This window comes from Zootoca vivipara, chromosome 7, assembly GCF_963506605.1.
Source record: "Zootoca vivipara chromosome 7, rZooViv1.1, whole genome shotgun sequence".
NCBI classification, from domain to species: domain Eukaryota; kingdom Metazoa; phylum Chordata; class Lepidosauria; order Squamata; family Lacertidae; genus Zootoca; species Zootoca vivipara.
This window is the reverse complement of record NC_083282.1, coordinates 23,793,826-23,806,550: the sequence shown is the minus strand read 5'-3', so window position 1 is coordinate 23,806,550 and position 12,725 is coordinate 23,793,826. Positions and strand designations below refer to the sequence as shown.

Below are 12,725 nucleotides of genomic sequence, written 5' to 3'. Positions count from 1 at the left end.
TTTGGTTTTTTGTGTGTGTGCGTTTTGTAACTTGAATTGGTTTTGAACATGAGCATTGGCAAGATGTGTTGAACGTTAGCATTTTCAAAACACACAAATGTTAGAGGTTTGTTTATGGAACAGAAACATAGTCCTTTCATGCCTGTAACAAATAAAACTGCAGTTTATTTCTGTGATTAAGAAGAAGACGCTCAACAATAAGATCAAGTGAACCAACTTTCAATAAAGGTTATAAGCCAGACGCTAAACGCACATAAGTGAATTAGGAAACTTCTCCCACACATGTGGGAAAGCCTTTTAAGCACAACACCTCTAAAACAATGAGTCAAAAGGTGCTTCCTCTGCATAGCAGTCATCCCTCCGCCCTCTAACTATGCTTTGAGCTAATCATTACAAGCCTGGAAGTGAAACAGGCACTTTGAAAGCAAGAAAAGGAAAAGGAGGAGGATGCTTTTATCAAAGGTCGCCCAGAAGGAGGGTTGAAAGGTCTTGCCATCCAAGAAAGAAGGGGAATCCCAATACAGGAGCTGAAGACCTAGAGTCTCTGCATGAGCACATCTTTAACAAAAACTTACACAGAACTTACACAGAACCCAGAACTTACAGACCCTCCGAGTGTCCCTGTTTTCCAGGGACAGTCCTGGATTTACAGAAGCCATCTCGGTTTCTGGTTTGATCCTGGAATGTTCCACTTTTCCTTGGGACATCCCTATTTTCATCGGAGAAATGTTGGAGAGTAAGGAGATATGTGACCCGCCCCCCCAGTCAAGAAGATAAGTAACTATACAACCTGAAGGAAGCCCTGTATATGGAAGTTTGTTTATGTTTAATGTTTTATTATGTTTTATATGTGTTGGAAGCTTGTTGTTGTTGCTGCTGCTGCTGCTATTCTACAAAATATAAGTAAATCAGAATGAGAGGAAAGGGCACTTGGAGCCTCAGAACACAAATACTAAACTATTAGTATGAGGAAGTAGCTTTCTTTTTTGCCTTGCAGGTCCAGTGAGAAGGGCCAACCAAGTCAGATCTTCATCATCTGCATTCAGAGTTAATCGCAGCACCTAAGATCTAAACCAACTAGCACAGAAGAAGCCAACACAGTGCCCCTTAGATGTTGTGGATTACATCTCTCATCATCCATTAACTTGCATGGCCAATAGCAAAATTATCTGGAGGGCACTATGCTGGATACCCCTGAACTAACAAGTTAGCTGCTGTTAGTGCTTTCCCCTGATGGCTTAACCATCAGCTTAAATCAGGGGTGGGGACCCTTTTCAGCCCTAGGTGGTGGGTGAGTCCAGAGGCAAAACTGGGGGGGGGGGGATGACGACAATTAATGTTATTTCTACCTTCGTATAGTACACTAATTTCTACACGCAGTCACACACCCTTCTCTATCCTCCATCCAGGAAAGTGAGATGCACTATCAGACTTTAAGGACACATTCCAGCCAGGCAAACATACTTGAGTACAAAGGAAGGCTAGAGGAGGGTGTGGCCTGGGAAGAATTGCTAGGGTCCAGTTAAGAGAGGCTTCCTGAGGTACCCCATCCATGTATTACATGGATATTCCCATAGGCAAGCTGTGTCCTCTCCTCTCGGCTGCTCTGTATGTGTCCTAAAGGTCCTATAGATCTCAGGACCATAGCTGTCAAGTTTTCCCTTTTCTCGTGAGGAAGCTATTCAGCATAAGGGAATTTCCCTTTAAAAAAGGGAGAACTTGACAGCTATGCTCTGGACACAGATCTTGAATATGGGAACTTTGCCTTCATAGTGATTCACTTGTCCCCGTCTAACCACCACCCCAACAGCCACTGGCTTCAATGGGAAAAGCATTTGCAGTATCAAGCCTTCACTAAATCTACACAGCTGCGATGAAATCAGCCAAAGTAAACTCATAGCCAAAACCTCCTCTGTCATGACTTAACAGTGAGGCACAGCCTCTCAGATATGCAATTTAAAAAAAAAAATGGAAAGAAAACTAGCTTGATGCAGATCATGACCTTCAGATAAGCTATTCTCTTGCAATCTAAATAGGCCTCCTTCAAGGTCTGGCATGGCAAATTTAATCTCAAATTCTTATCACTAAACCATCCTTGCATACAGAAACTGAGAAACTGGTCCGGGCCATCTGCTTAAGCTTTAGTTCAATGCTTCCGATTGAAAATGACGTTAATCAGAGTGAAAACCTTTTGGCTTTGAAAAAATACATATGCTGTTGAGATGAACTGTTCCCCCAATGATATGAAGAACTGCAACTGGCATTAATAATCTACGTATAGTTGAAGGTTGGGGGGTTTCTGCTTATACTGCAAAAAGTTCAGCACAATAACCTTCTAAATGATGAATCAGGGACTTTGCGTACAGCTACACTAGGAGGCTACACACTGCTTTCGGCTGCAATGCATAGATTTTAAAACTTGATGCTCCCAAAGAGAAAATAATGACATTTTTGATGGAAAGAGACCAAGAAACTGATCCAAAGGTAATCCCCAAAGTGCCTTCAGCATTGTGCTGCTTTTCAGTCCAGTGAAGCTATAAAAGAGCTAATTGCACTTAAGTCATCATACCATTGAATGATGGCCACTACAGAGGCACCATGGTAGGGAGGCAAATGTTTTTCCAATCTGTGGTCCCCATAGGTGGTAGGCCATATTCAAGCCCACACAGACACACACGCATTAACCCACAATGATCAGAAGCCACACATATAAACCCACTCAACAACTCCAAGGGAAAAGCTGCTACTTGAAACACATTTCACATAGGTCAGAATACCCAATTTAGCAACACTGACACTCTCCTTTTCTCCTCATACAGTAACATCCAGCCTTTGCACTGCCCACCAAGCATGCATTTTGGACTGCTAGATGTTTTCACAATCCCCCCCATTCTTGCAAAGGGTGCACAACATGGCGTGCAACAAACACATACTTTTTATTCTTTTGCAAACTCTCATACACATGCAGCTGTTTTTAAAGAAGTGAAGAAGCAGTGCAAGTCTGCCTCTCTAAACGTTGCTCTGTCATTCAAGGACGGTTTTTTCCCTAAGCCAGGAGTGAAACTGATCAGACTGGAATCTTGTTGCCATTCAGCCTTCTCAGTTTCAACAGCCCCTTGACTTGCCAGGCTAGAAGAATCAACTGCAATTAGGATAGGAATGCACAAGCATTTCTTCCCACAGTGACTCTCTTCCCTCCCATTCCATTTCTACAGATATCAAGCTACATGTGCTGGATCAGCGCTAGTGCCATTGTACAAAATTAAGGGGGAAGCTGTTCCCAGTGCTCTTCAGAAATAACTGCCTGCCCGTACCCAGAACCCTCAACATATGTGGGGGGAAAGGTCTATAGATCTATACTATTTCAGATCTCTAGGGAATCAGTCCTCAAACTGCCTTGCTGGCACATTATAAAGGTGTAGACCAGGTTTGGTATGTCCTCCATATATTAAACTACATATCCCATTTTCTCTTACCATCGACCATATTGGCTGGGGGCTGATGGGAGCTGGTGTCCATAACATCTGGAGAACAACAAAGGTCTTCACCCCTGACCTACTCTGACTGCCAGGGACTTTCTAGGTTTCAGACAAAGGTGTCTCTTGGCACATGTTACCTAAGAAACTTTAAACTGGAGCTTGTCAGGATGAAGCCTGAGATCTTACACATGCAAAATATGTGATCTACAACTGTGTTGTACCCCTCCCATTCTAATAACAGAGAATAAGAAATAAATATATAATCAAAGAGAACAACAATAATCATCAAAGCGGATCACAAAAACTATGTTTTCTAGAACATCAGTATTTTATAGTCAAAACAAAAGCCAAAGAAGGGTAGGAGGTCAGGATAGATCTACATGACAAATGATTACTAGTGACATATACCCACATTTAAAGTCAACATCATGTCAGTTCAATAACACTTGATGAACAGAATTGTGGCATTTGGAGATTATTGTCCTTTTTTAGTAAGCACCATTTGTAGTTTTCAAGATTTACAACACTAGTTAAAATCGTGTGGAATTTTAAGCTACATTCAGCAGCGTCTTGAGAGTCTATCACAGAAATCTGGTGGAAAATGTGCTGGCTTGATTACTAGGCACAGACATAAAACATGTTCTGAAAGGAAGAGGTGAGCAACTCTTGGAAGATGGAGAGACAAAAGCTCCCTCTGGCCACTACACTCTATGGCTGGATCATGCCAAAGTCATATCAACCCCTCCCAGTTGATACAACCATAAGGTTGTGTGCAACTTGTAACTAGTGTTTATTATGAGTGCAAGGAATTAACTCTCATTCTACAACTCTTAGATAATAGGAGTTGTAGTCCAACAACATCTAGTAGGCACCAGATTGAGGAAGGTTGAGAATAGACAATGCTAGGCTAGATTGGGAAATAGTCTGATCTGGTGAAAAGCAGCTTTCTATGTTTCCAATCACAACGTAGCTTTTCAAGTGTCAAGACCTTTGTTGAACTATATCAAAAATATTTGAATAGAGATCTCATTACCCCTCTGGTTACTTGATTAAAAGCAATTTCATAATAGGTTGTTAGGTTGATTTTCAGAATCAAAGCAGAGTGGAAATAATTTCATTAACATAATGGATTCCGCACTCCTACCTTTCTCTTCTATCAAGGCATCCAGAGCCACAATCCTGTATTTAACCATTTTTTTTAAAAAAAGTTTGCTGCCTTTATTTAGCCCCCCCCCCAAAAAAAACCACTTGATAACTTTTAGATAATATGCAGTAGATTTAGTAATAAGCTCACAGTGTTAGCTGTTCTTTACAACTTTTTAAAATTTTAATTGCAAAAAATATCTATGGGAAAACAATAGTATTTATTTTGGCTAGCTCCCATTTAACGTGTCCGTTGCCAGGCATTCAGTTCCTTGCCGTGGCAAAGATTGATTCTGTTTCAGTATTATGGTGTCTCAGTCTTAAAGCAGCTGAGAAATTAAAGCCAATAAGTGGCTGGCTTACAGTGCAATCATATACATGTATGCTCAGAAGCAAGCCCCTTTGTGTTTAATGGTGCTTACACATTAGAAAGTAGGTATAGGTTTACAGCCTTACAGCCCTTGCAAAACAGAAAGTTGCAGCAAAGGATCTTCATCTTTGAACTTGCGTTCCCCAGTTGGTCACTAGAGCACAAGGATAGTGACCTTTAGGGCATGCTGCAGAGTTTATCTTTTCTCCCAGGCTTTCTCTGGGAAAAATGGACTTTCTCTCAATGCCAAACTGCACATCTGCGTGTTTTTTTAAAAAGCAGATTTGCCACAATCCCATCTAAGCTCTGGGGTAGAGGCTCAATTTTAACATCAAATGGGATACAGAGGTGAGCCCCCTGCCCAATGTTAAATTCCCTGCTCGTGGGCCATGTTGGCTGGGCTGATGGGAACTGGGGCTCAACAACAAACATCTGGAGGACACAAAGTTTCAGAAAGCTCCCTAATGTGCAGACAGAGGTCTTTGCCACTTCCTACCTGGTTAGTTACCATAATTATTTTAACTGGAGACGCCAGGGACCAAATGTTAAATCTTCTTTGTGCACAAAGCCAACATCAGGATTCAACCCTGGCCAGACCTCAACCCCCAATGTCTCCTCAATTGATGAGCAAGGAAGCAGGACCCTCCAGAATGTCTCCATACCACCAATGATCCTGAGTAACCTTTGGACCTGGACATCCTTACTCCAGACTGAAGATCTCCCCACCAGCTGCCTGGGTTCCTGGCCTGCTCTCAGACCTCCCCTGTGGCCACAAGAGCAGACGAGATGGTAAGCCATGAAAGAACTTAAGAGTGGCTACCAAAGGACCTGGCTAGCTATCTGTAAGGCTATTCAGGAGGGGGAAGCACAAGGAAACTCCTCTGTGGATCAGCACCTGACAGGAAGGAGGTGGAGCCTCCAGGTCTATATACTGTATAAGCTCCCAGTCTGAGCTGCTTCACTGAAGCAATAGCTTCGAGCTCCAGCCTTCTTGACCTGGGGAAGTGGGCCACTATGTGCTCTTCCACTGAGTCACAGTCCCTCCCAACAAAAATAATTAAATACCATTGATCGCATTGTCTTCTTAGAGGAAACACATTGCTTACAAGATACAACCAGCAGCATAAAAATTTCAGCGATCAGTCCTGATATTTATTAATATCAAAAAATATTGGTGATTGGACATGGACCTTCTACACACAAAGTTACAGCCCTTACCCATCTTTAAGCATCACACTGAACACTGTTTTCTTTAGGCATCATAAAAGCCAACCTATCTATCATTTCCATCCAAACGTTTACAATCTGACCCCATGCATATTTACTCAAAAGTCAACTCCCACTGACTTTAATAACACTAGGACAGCACAGATGATATGCATAGTAACTGTGACAGTATGATTAGGATATTCAGTTACAGGTAGGTAGCCGTGTTGGTCTGAGTCGAAACAAAATAAATAAAATTAAATTAAAAATTAATTTTTTTAAAAAAAAATTCCTTCAGTAGCACCTTAAAGACCAACTAAGTTTTTATTTTGGTAAGTGTGCATGCACACGAAAGCTCATACCAAAATAAAAAACTTAGTTGGTCTTTAAGGTGCTACTGAAGGAATTTTTTTATTAGGATATTCACTTTGGCATTGAAAGCAGCTGCACTGATGCTGATGTGAATGTTCAGGGGTCTGATGAGTTGCACTATAATGCAGCTTGATAGTAAAAAGCAGGAACAGGGGGTATCATGGCAGGCACATACAGTAGTTGTGGCAATGATTTGACTGGAACTACAAACTTCTTCAACTTCAGTGAAGTTGCAAAAGGTCCCAAGGGGGCAGCAAAAAAGTATGATTGTTGAACCTACATTTAGGAATCAAGTAATAATACAACCTGCTTGACTCTGATTCAATCAATTTAAGTTTCATTTTTGTTTTAAACAGGAAAACAGTGGGATTCCCTCTTATGCACATTTCATGACAAAGTGCATAAGACAAAGTAAGGGACAGCCTTTTAAAGAATCAGCTGGTTAAATACAGAACACTCAACAACCCTACATTGGCTACAAACTTTTGATAGAAACAGTCCAGACATGCAAAGCTGTATTAACTTACAGTGTTATCCTTCTGCATTGAAAGATATAGCCACAAGAATGAAACAGCAATAATCAGAAGGATATAATTTTGTACAACTCGTCCAAACGACATATTATGCTGGTTGTTGCTCTGTCCAATTCAGTCAATACCACAAAACCACAAATGGCAAACCTACACTCGAAAATGCATAAACCAAACTTGCTCTTGCCGTCCTGGAATGACACTGCCTGGCAGCCCAGCTGTATGCAAGTTTACTCCAAATAACTCACTGTATTCAGTGGATATTACTCCCAAGTAAGTGAACATGAGACAGAGTGTAACTTTCTTGAACACACTCATTCAAATGCCAATATACTGGTGCTCCCAAGAGAGTTAAAAGACATTTCCAATTGTCCAATCCTATGCAAGTTTCCTCAAAAGCAAGCCCCAGCGAGTTCAACTAGGCTTATTCTCAAGTAGGTGTGCAGCACAGGATTGTAGCCTAAGCTTCCATCCATCCAGAGCTATTCAACAGTATTCATCCACTGGATTTCATTTATTCCTGGTCCACAACACAAAGTTTAGAAACCTTCCTAGGGTCACACAAAAATCCTGCAACAAGCTGTGAACAAAACTCACTTAACACTGGCGTTTTAAGAAGTAAAGAAAATGCAGCATTACGCTATGATGTTTTGGCTACACCATTTAAAAACAGTGATGTATTGCTGTTATATGGGAGTATGGTCCCTGAAACTTTTTATCAAAATGTAAACACAGCAAGAGCAGCATAGTTCAGATGCTTCACAAATCAAAAGGGAAATCATAGCCAAAAACTCAGAAGCATAATAGTAGCAGTTGCGCAATAGTAAACAACACACAGAACGCCATAAGAACTGCTTTGGGCACATGCCTGAATGCACAACTGCACAGAATCAAAAAGATCAACTTCCATCACAGAGACAGAGAATTTCCTACTGTGAACTTCACCAAAAAGCTCCCACTGAGTCAATGCACATTGGGGGGGGGGGGGAGGCAGAGGAGTTTATTTTAGAAGTATTTGTGCTGCTTTCATGAAAGACCATGCTGCAGATTGTGCAAGGGGACCGACTGATCTGATGTGTTGCACACACACACGCACACACACACACACGCACACACACACACCGGTTTTTACTTTTTATTTCATTTTGTTTGTCGGATCTCTAACTGGATTTGCGATGGCTTTTAGCTAAATGCAAGAGTGTGTCGTTGTTCTCTTTTTTACAGATTTATTTTCATGAAAGATTTTCTTGACTCACAAAAGTGCATGCCTTGTCTCTCTTTTTTCAGGTTGCACGGTCTTTCTGTTGTTGTCGTGTTGTTGCTTTTCCAGGATGCACGGTCTTTCGGTTGTTGTTGTTTGCTGTCTCCCTCGGATCTCCAATCCTGCAAGAGTTCCTGCGCCAAGGAAGCGACTCCTCTCGGCGTATAAAAAGTCGCCTCGCATAAACAGCAACCGTTTGCTCCTCTCAGAAACGAACCTACAGTATATATGAAAACTACCCCACTCGTGAGGGGTTCCGATTTTGTTCCCATTAAAAAAAAAAGCACCCCTGCTACCATCAAATGTTTCCCGCGAGGGTGGAAACACAAAACGTGACTTTTCTTCCCGGGAGGATTTCCTCGTCTTACGCTTTCTCGGGAGGAAGAAGAGACCTAGGAGGTTGGCCGGCTTCTTCCGAGGGGTTTCAGGTTTTCGCGACGGGTTGAAGGAGGTAGGTTCGTGGGCCGAAGCGGACACACCGCGCGGCTCAAAAACATCTCTATTCCGGGATTGCCCCGCATTTGCGTCCACACGGTGGCGGCGCTTCCCCCCACCCCACCCCAGCCGTGTCCCACACTCTCCGCACCACACAAACACCCCACACACGCCTGGCTCCTACCTGGCAAATAACCGAAGTTCTCCTCGGAGCGCGGTTGCCCCTTTTCTCCCGGCTCTGCCTCCCCTTCAGTCCGGAGGAAGCGGCGAAGAAGACTCTCCGATGAAGCCTGAGGAGAGCCGGAGGAACGGGCGGGAGTGGCGCGCGGCCCCGCCGCTCAGAGCCGAGGCGGCTTCCCATTGGGCGGAGGGGCGGAGGCGGGGCTAGTGAGGGACACGCCCCTCTCGCTCTTTCTCCCCTCGCGCGCCTCGGCGGGTCTTTCAGTCCCCTTCGGGGAGCCCCGGAGAGTGGATATATTCTCACGGCCTCCAGATATTTTTTTTTTTGAAGGGGAGAGTCCTCGTGTTGGGAGGAAACGTGAGAAGACCCGGATCTCCTCCGTTACTCCCTCCCTCTCTTCCCGGGTCTCGGCTGTTTAAAAACACGTTGTGCAATATTTCAGCTCAGTCTTCCAAAATCCGGACAGTTTCCCTAGCCGTTCCCAGAGGGATCCTCTCTAGGTTAAAGGTCGCCGCCGGACAAGTCGGGCTTATCACTTTCTCCTACTCAAAACTTCTGAAATTAGTCATTGCAACATTTGCACCTTTTACCCCTCAGGGCATGTCCAGCTGATGCAGAATTCCGCTGCCAGGTTTGAGTAGAGTTGCCATATTTCAAAATGTAAAAACCAGGACATCCCAAAAGTTGTTTTTAGGAACCCCCCAAATTGTTGAGTTTTTTTTTTTAAGGGAACCCCCAAAATTGTTGAGATTTTTTTTAAAAACCAAAACACCAAATTGACTTGCCTAAGATCCAGGACAAAGCGCCACATTTCATACTCCCCCCCCCCCCCGCGTCATTTCTGCCTTTTAAGGAAACCAACAAAATTGTTGAGATTTTTTTTTTAGGGCGGAGACACTGAAATTATTGAGAATTTGTTAAGGAAACCACAAAAATTGTGGAGCTTTGTGGAAACCAACAAAATTCTTCAGCTTTTTTTAATTAAAAAAAACTCTCTTTATACCAACTGTCCCGTCCACCGCCAAGGAAATATTCCGCCAGCGATCCAACTCATTCCTGAGCAATGAATTTAAGACTGGTTCTTGGTGGCTTCCTGCGTAGCACAATCGTATGTAAATGTATTCAGGAGCAAACCTCACTTAAGTTCAAGAGAACTTGCTAGAAAGTCGGTTTAGGATTGCAGCTTTAAAGTCAACACTGCATTCCTGCAGGATTCAATGGGATTTTCATCCTAACAATGTTGCATAACTGCTACTCCCCCAGACAGGAACTGCACGCAACAAAATATTCAAATCATTAACAGCTGGATTGTACATGACTGCAGAACCGAGACTGCAAGTATTTAAACATGACTTATTTTTTGCATCCCCCCCCCCACATTAAGATTGCTCCAGTTGCAATAGGGACGGTTAGTTACTCCCAGTACAAAACAAAGTGAATCACCCCCTTGTTTCTCTGTTACAAATCCCCGCTCTGACTTTTAATTCAGTTTTTTTTATAAAAAAAAACTAATACAACAACTTATATTCCCAGAACCTTTCCACATAATAATTCCAATCTTTATATTCCACAACCCTTTCTCATGAAATGGTGTCTCTCTCCTCTTCCTATCGTGCCACCCTTTCAGACCCCCAACCTCATGATGCCCAAATCCCAAAAGACACAATTAAATTGACAAACAGATAAAAGGAGTGGAGTGATAGAACAGAGGATGGGGGAAGACAGGATTTCTGCCCCCGCCCGGAGATTCTCCATCAGGTGCTCCAGGTAATCCTTAGAATGCCTAACTCATTAACTTTTACACCCAAAAGTATTCATTGCGACCCTGATATAATGTTGACAGTCAACCTGTGAATGCCTATTGATTGCACAATAAAGCAAGGATAGGGAACCTCAGAGCAGGTGACTAAATGCTGCCCTCCCAGCCTCTCTCCCTGGCCCTCACAACTCCTTGGGTGAAAATGCATCCCTGAAATCTGTTAATGTCATTCGCTTGGAAGGTTGGAAGGGGTGTGGAAACTAGCCTATATTAGGTAAAGGTAAAGGGACCCCTGACCATTAGGTCCAGTCATGACCAACTCTGGGGTTGCGGCGCTCATCTCGCGTTATTGGCCGAGGGAGCCGGCGTACAGCTTCCAGGTCATGTGGCCAGCACGACAAAGCCATTTCTGGCGAACCAGAGCAGCACACGGAAACGCCGTTTACCTTCCCGCTGTAGCAGTACCTGTTTATCTACTTGCACTTTGACGTGCTTTCGAACTGCTAGGTGGGCAGGAGGAGGGACCGAGCAACGGGAGCTCACCCCATCACAGGGATTCGAACCACCAACCTTCTGATCGGCAAGCCCTAGGCTCTGTGGTTTAACCAAAGGTAAAATTGACATTAGGCCTTCCACTTTTGCCTCTAGCCCTGCCCATCATTGACTTGTGGCCCTCGGGAGGCTGCCCCAAAGGGAATGCGGCCCTCATGCTGAAAAAAAGGTTTTCCTGCCCCAACTTGAATGGCAGAAGCATGCCTGCTGTGCTCCTTTGCATTCTGCCATAGAAGCTTGCCTCCCCGTGTGTCCCAATTTAGCCAGCGTTATTGCATCCCAATTTAGCCAGCGTTGAACAGTTCTCATTATCCCCTCCCAAAGAACAGGAAACTCCTGGCCACTTTCTTAGGCAGAGTTTTGAAGGAACAGATGCCGGGAACAGGACCATTTGTTCCTTGCGTTTTTTAATCCCGCCTTTCCTCCAAAACTGCTCAAGGTGGCATAACCTAGTTTTCTTCCTCCCCGTTTTATCTTCCCTACAACCCTGTGAGGTAGGTTAGGCAGAGGCTGTGACAAGCCTAAGGTCACCTAGTTGACTGAGTGGGGGTTTGAACCCTGAACCTTGGTCTCCCATGTCCAAGTGCGAGACTCTAACGATGACACCACACTGACCCTAGCTCTGGAAGAAGAATATGACATTAAAATCTGCTTAGGAGGAAATTAACTCAGAACAGTGATTGCCACCGAAGAGTCTCAAAATCAAGTAAGTATAAAAGCCAAATTCCTGGGGAGGCTCCTGTTTCTAATCACTTCTATGCTGACTCATCTTAAGTGAATGACTCACTGCTCCTATTTTGTAGCAATGAAGCAGTAAATGAACGGACGTCGTCTAGCAGTTAGAACTTGAGCTGCCAAGCAGAACTCCCAGATTGGGTAGAGAGACTTTTCCCGGTGTAATAATGCACAAAGTCTCAGGCGTGCCATGCACAGCCCAATCCTGTGGCTATTTATTTGGAAGTAAGGGCCAAATCCCCGTGATGGGGTGAGCTCCCATTGCTCGGTCCCAGCTCCTGCCAACCTAGCAGTTCAAAAGCACATCAAAGTGCAAGTAGATAAATAGGTAAACAGCGGGAAGGTAAACGGCGTTTCCGTGTGCTGCTCTGGTTTGCCAGAAGTGGCTTAGTCATGCTGGCCACATGACCCAGAAGCTGTATGCCGGCTCCCTCGGCCAATAAAGCGAGATGAGCGCCGCAACCCCAGAGTCGGCCACGACTGGACCGAATGGTCAGGGGTCCCTTTACCTTTAAGGGCCAAACTACATGTCACATCGGAGCTTTGCATTTGGGCTGCCCAACATAATTTTATTTTTAAATTCACAGCCTCCCCACCCTTTTTTGGATCAGGTCCATGGTACAGAGGGGGGTCCAACCTTACCCCCCCATGCCGTTCCTCTAATCCAGACCCCCTTAAATGCTTTTATTAGGGTTGCCATAT

The 12,725-nt window shown here is 44.0% G+C and overlaps 1 protein-coding gene across 3 annotated transcripts in view; it reads right to left on the bottom strand.

The window, feature by feature from the left end:
- The window catches only part of TGFBR3 (transforming growth factor beta receptor 3), a 137,172-nt gene extending 128,058 nt beyond the window's left edge, over positions 1 to 9,114 (bottom strand). For 2 of the 3 annotated variants that reach the window (XM_035123643.2, XM_035123646.2), the window contains exon 1: positions 8,981 to 9,114. The gene's annotated coding sequence lies outside the window, so the exon portion shown is untranslated. Of the gene's footprint in view, positions 1 to 8,356; positions 8,940 to 8,980 lie in introns of those variants that run through there. The other variant, XM_035123645.2, reaches the window with a different exon arrangement.
- Between the last annotated feature and the right edge of the window lie 3,611 nt (positions 9,115 to 12,725).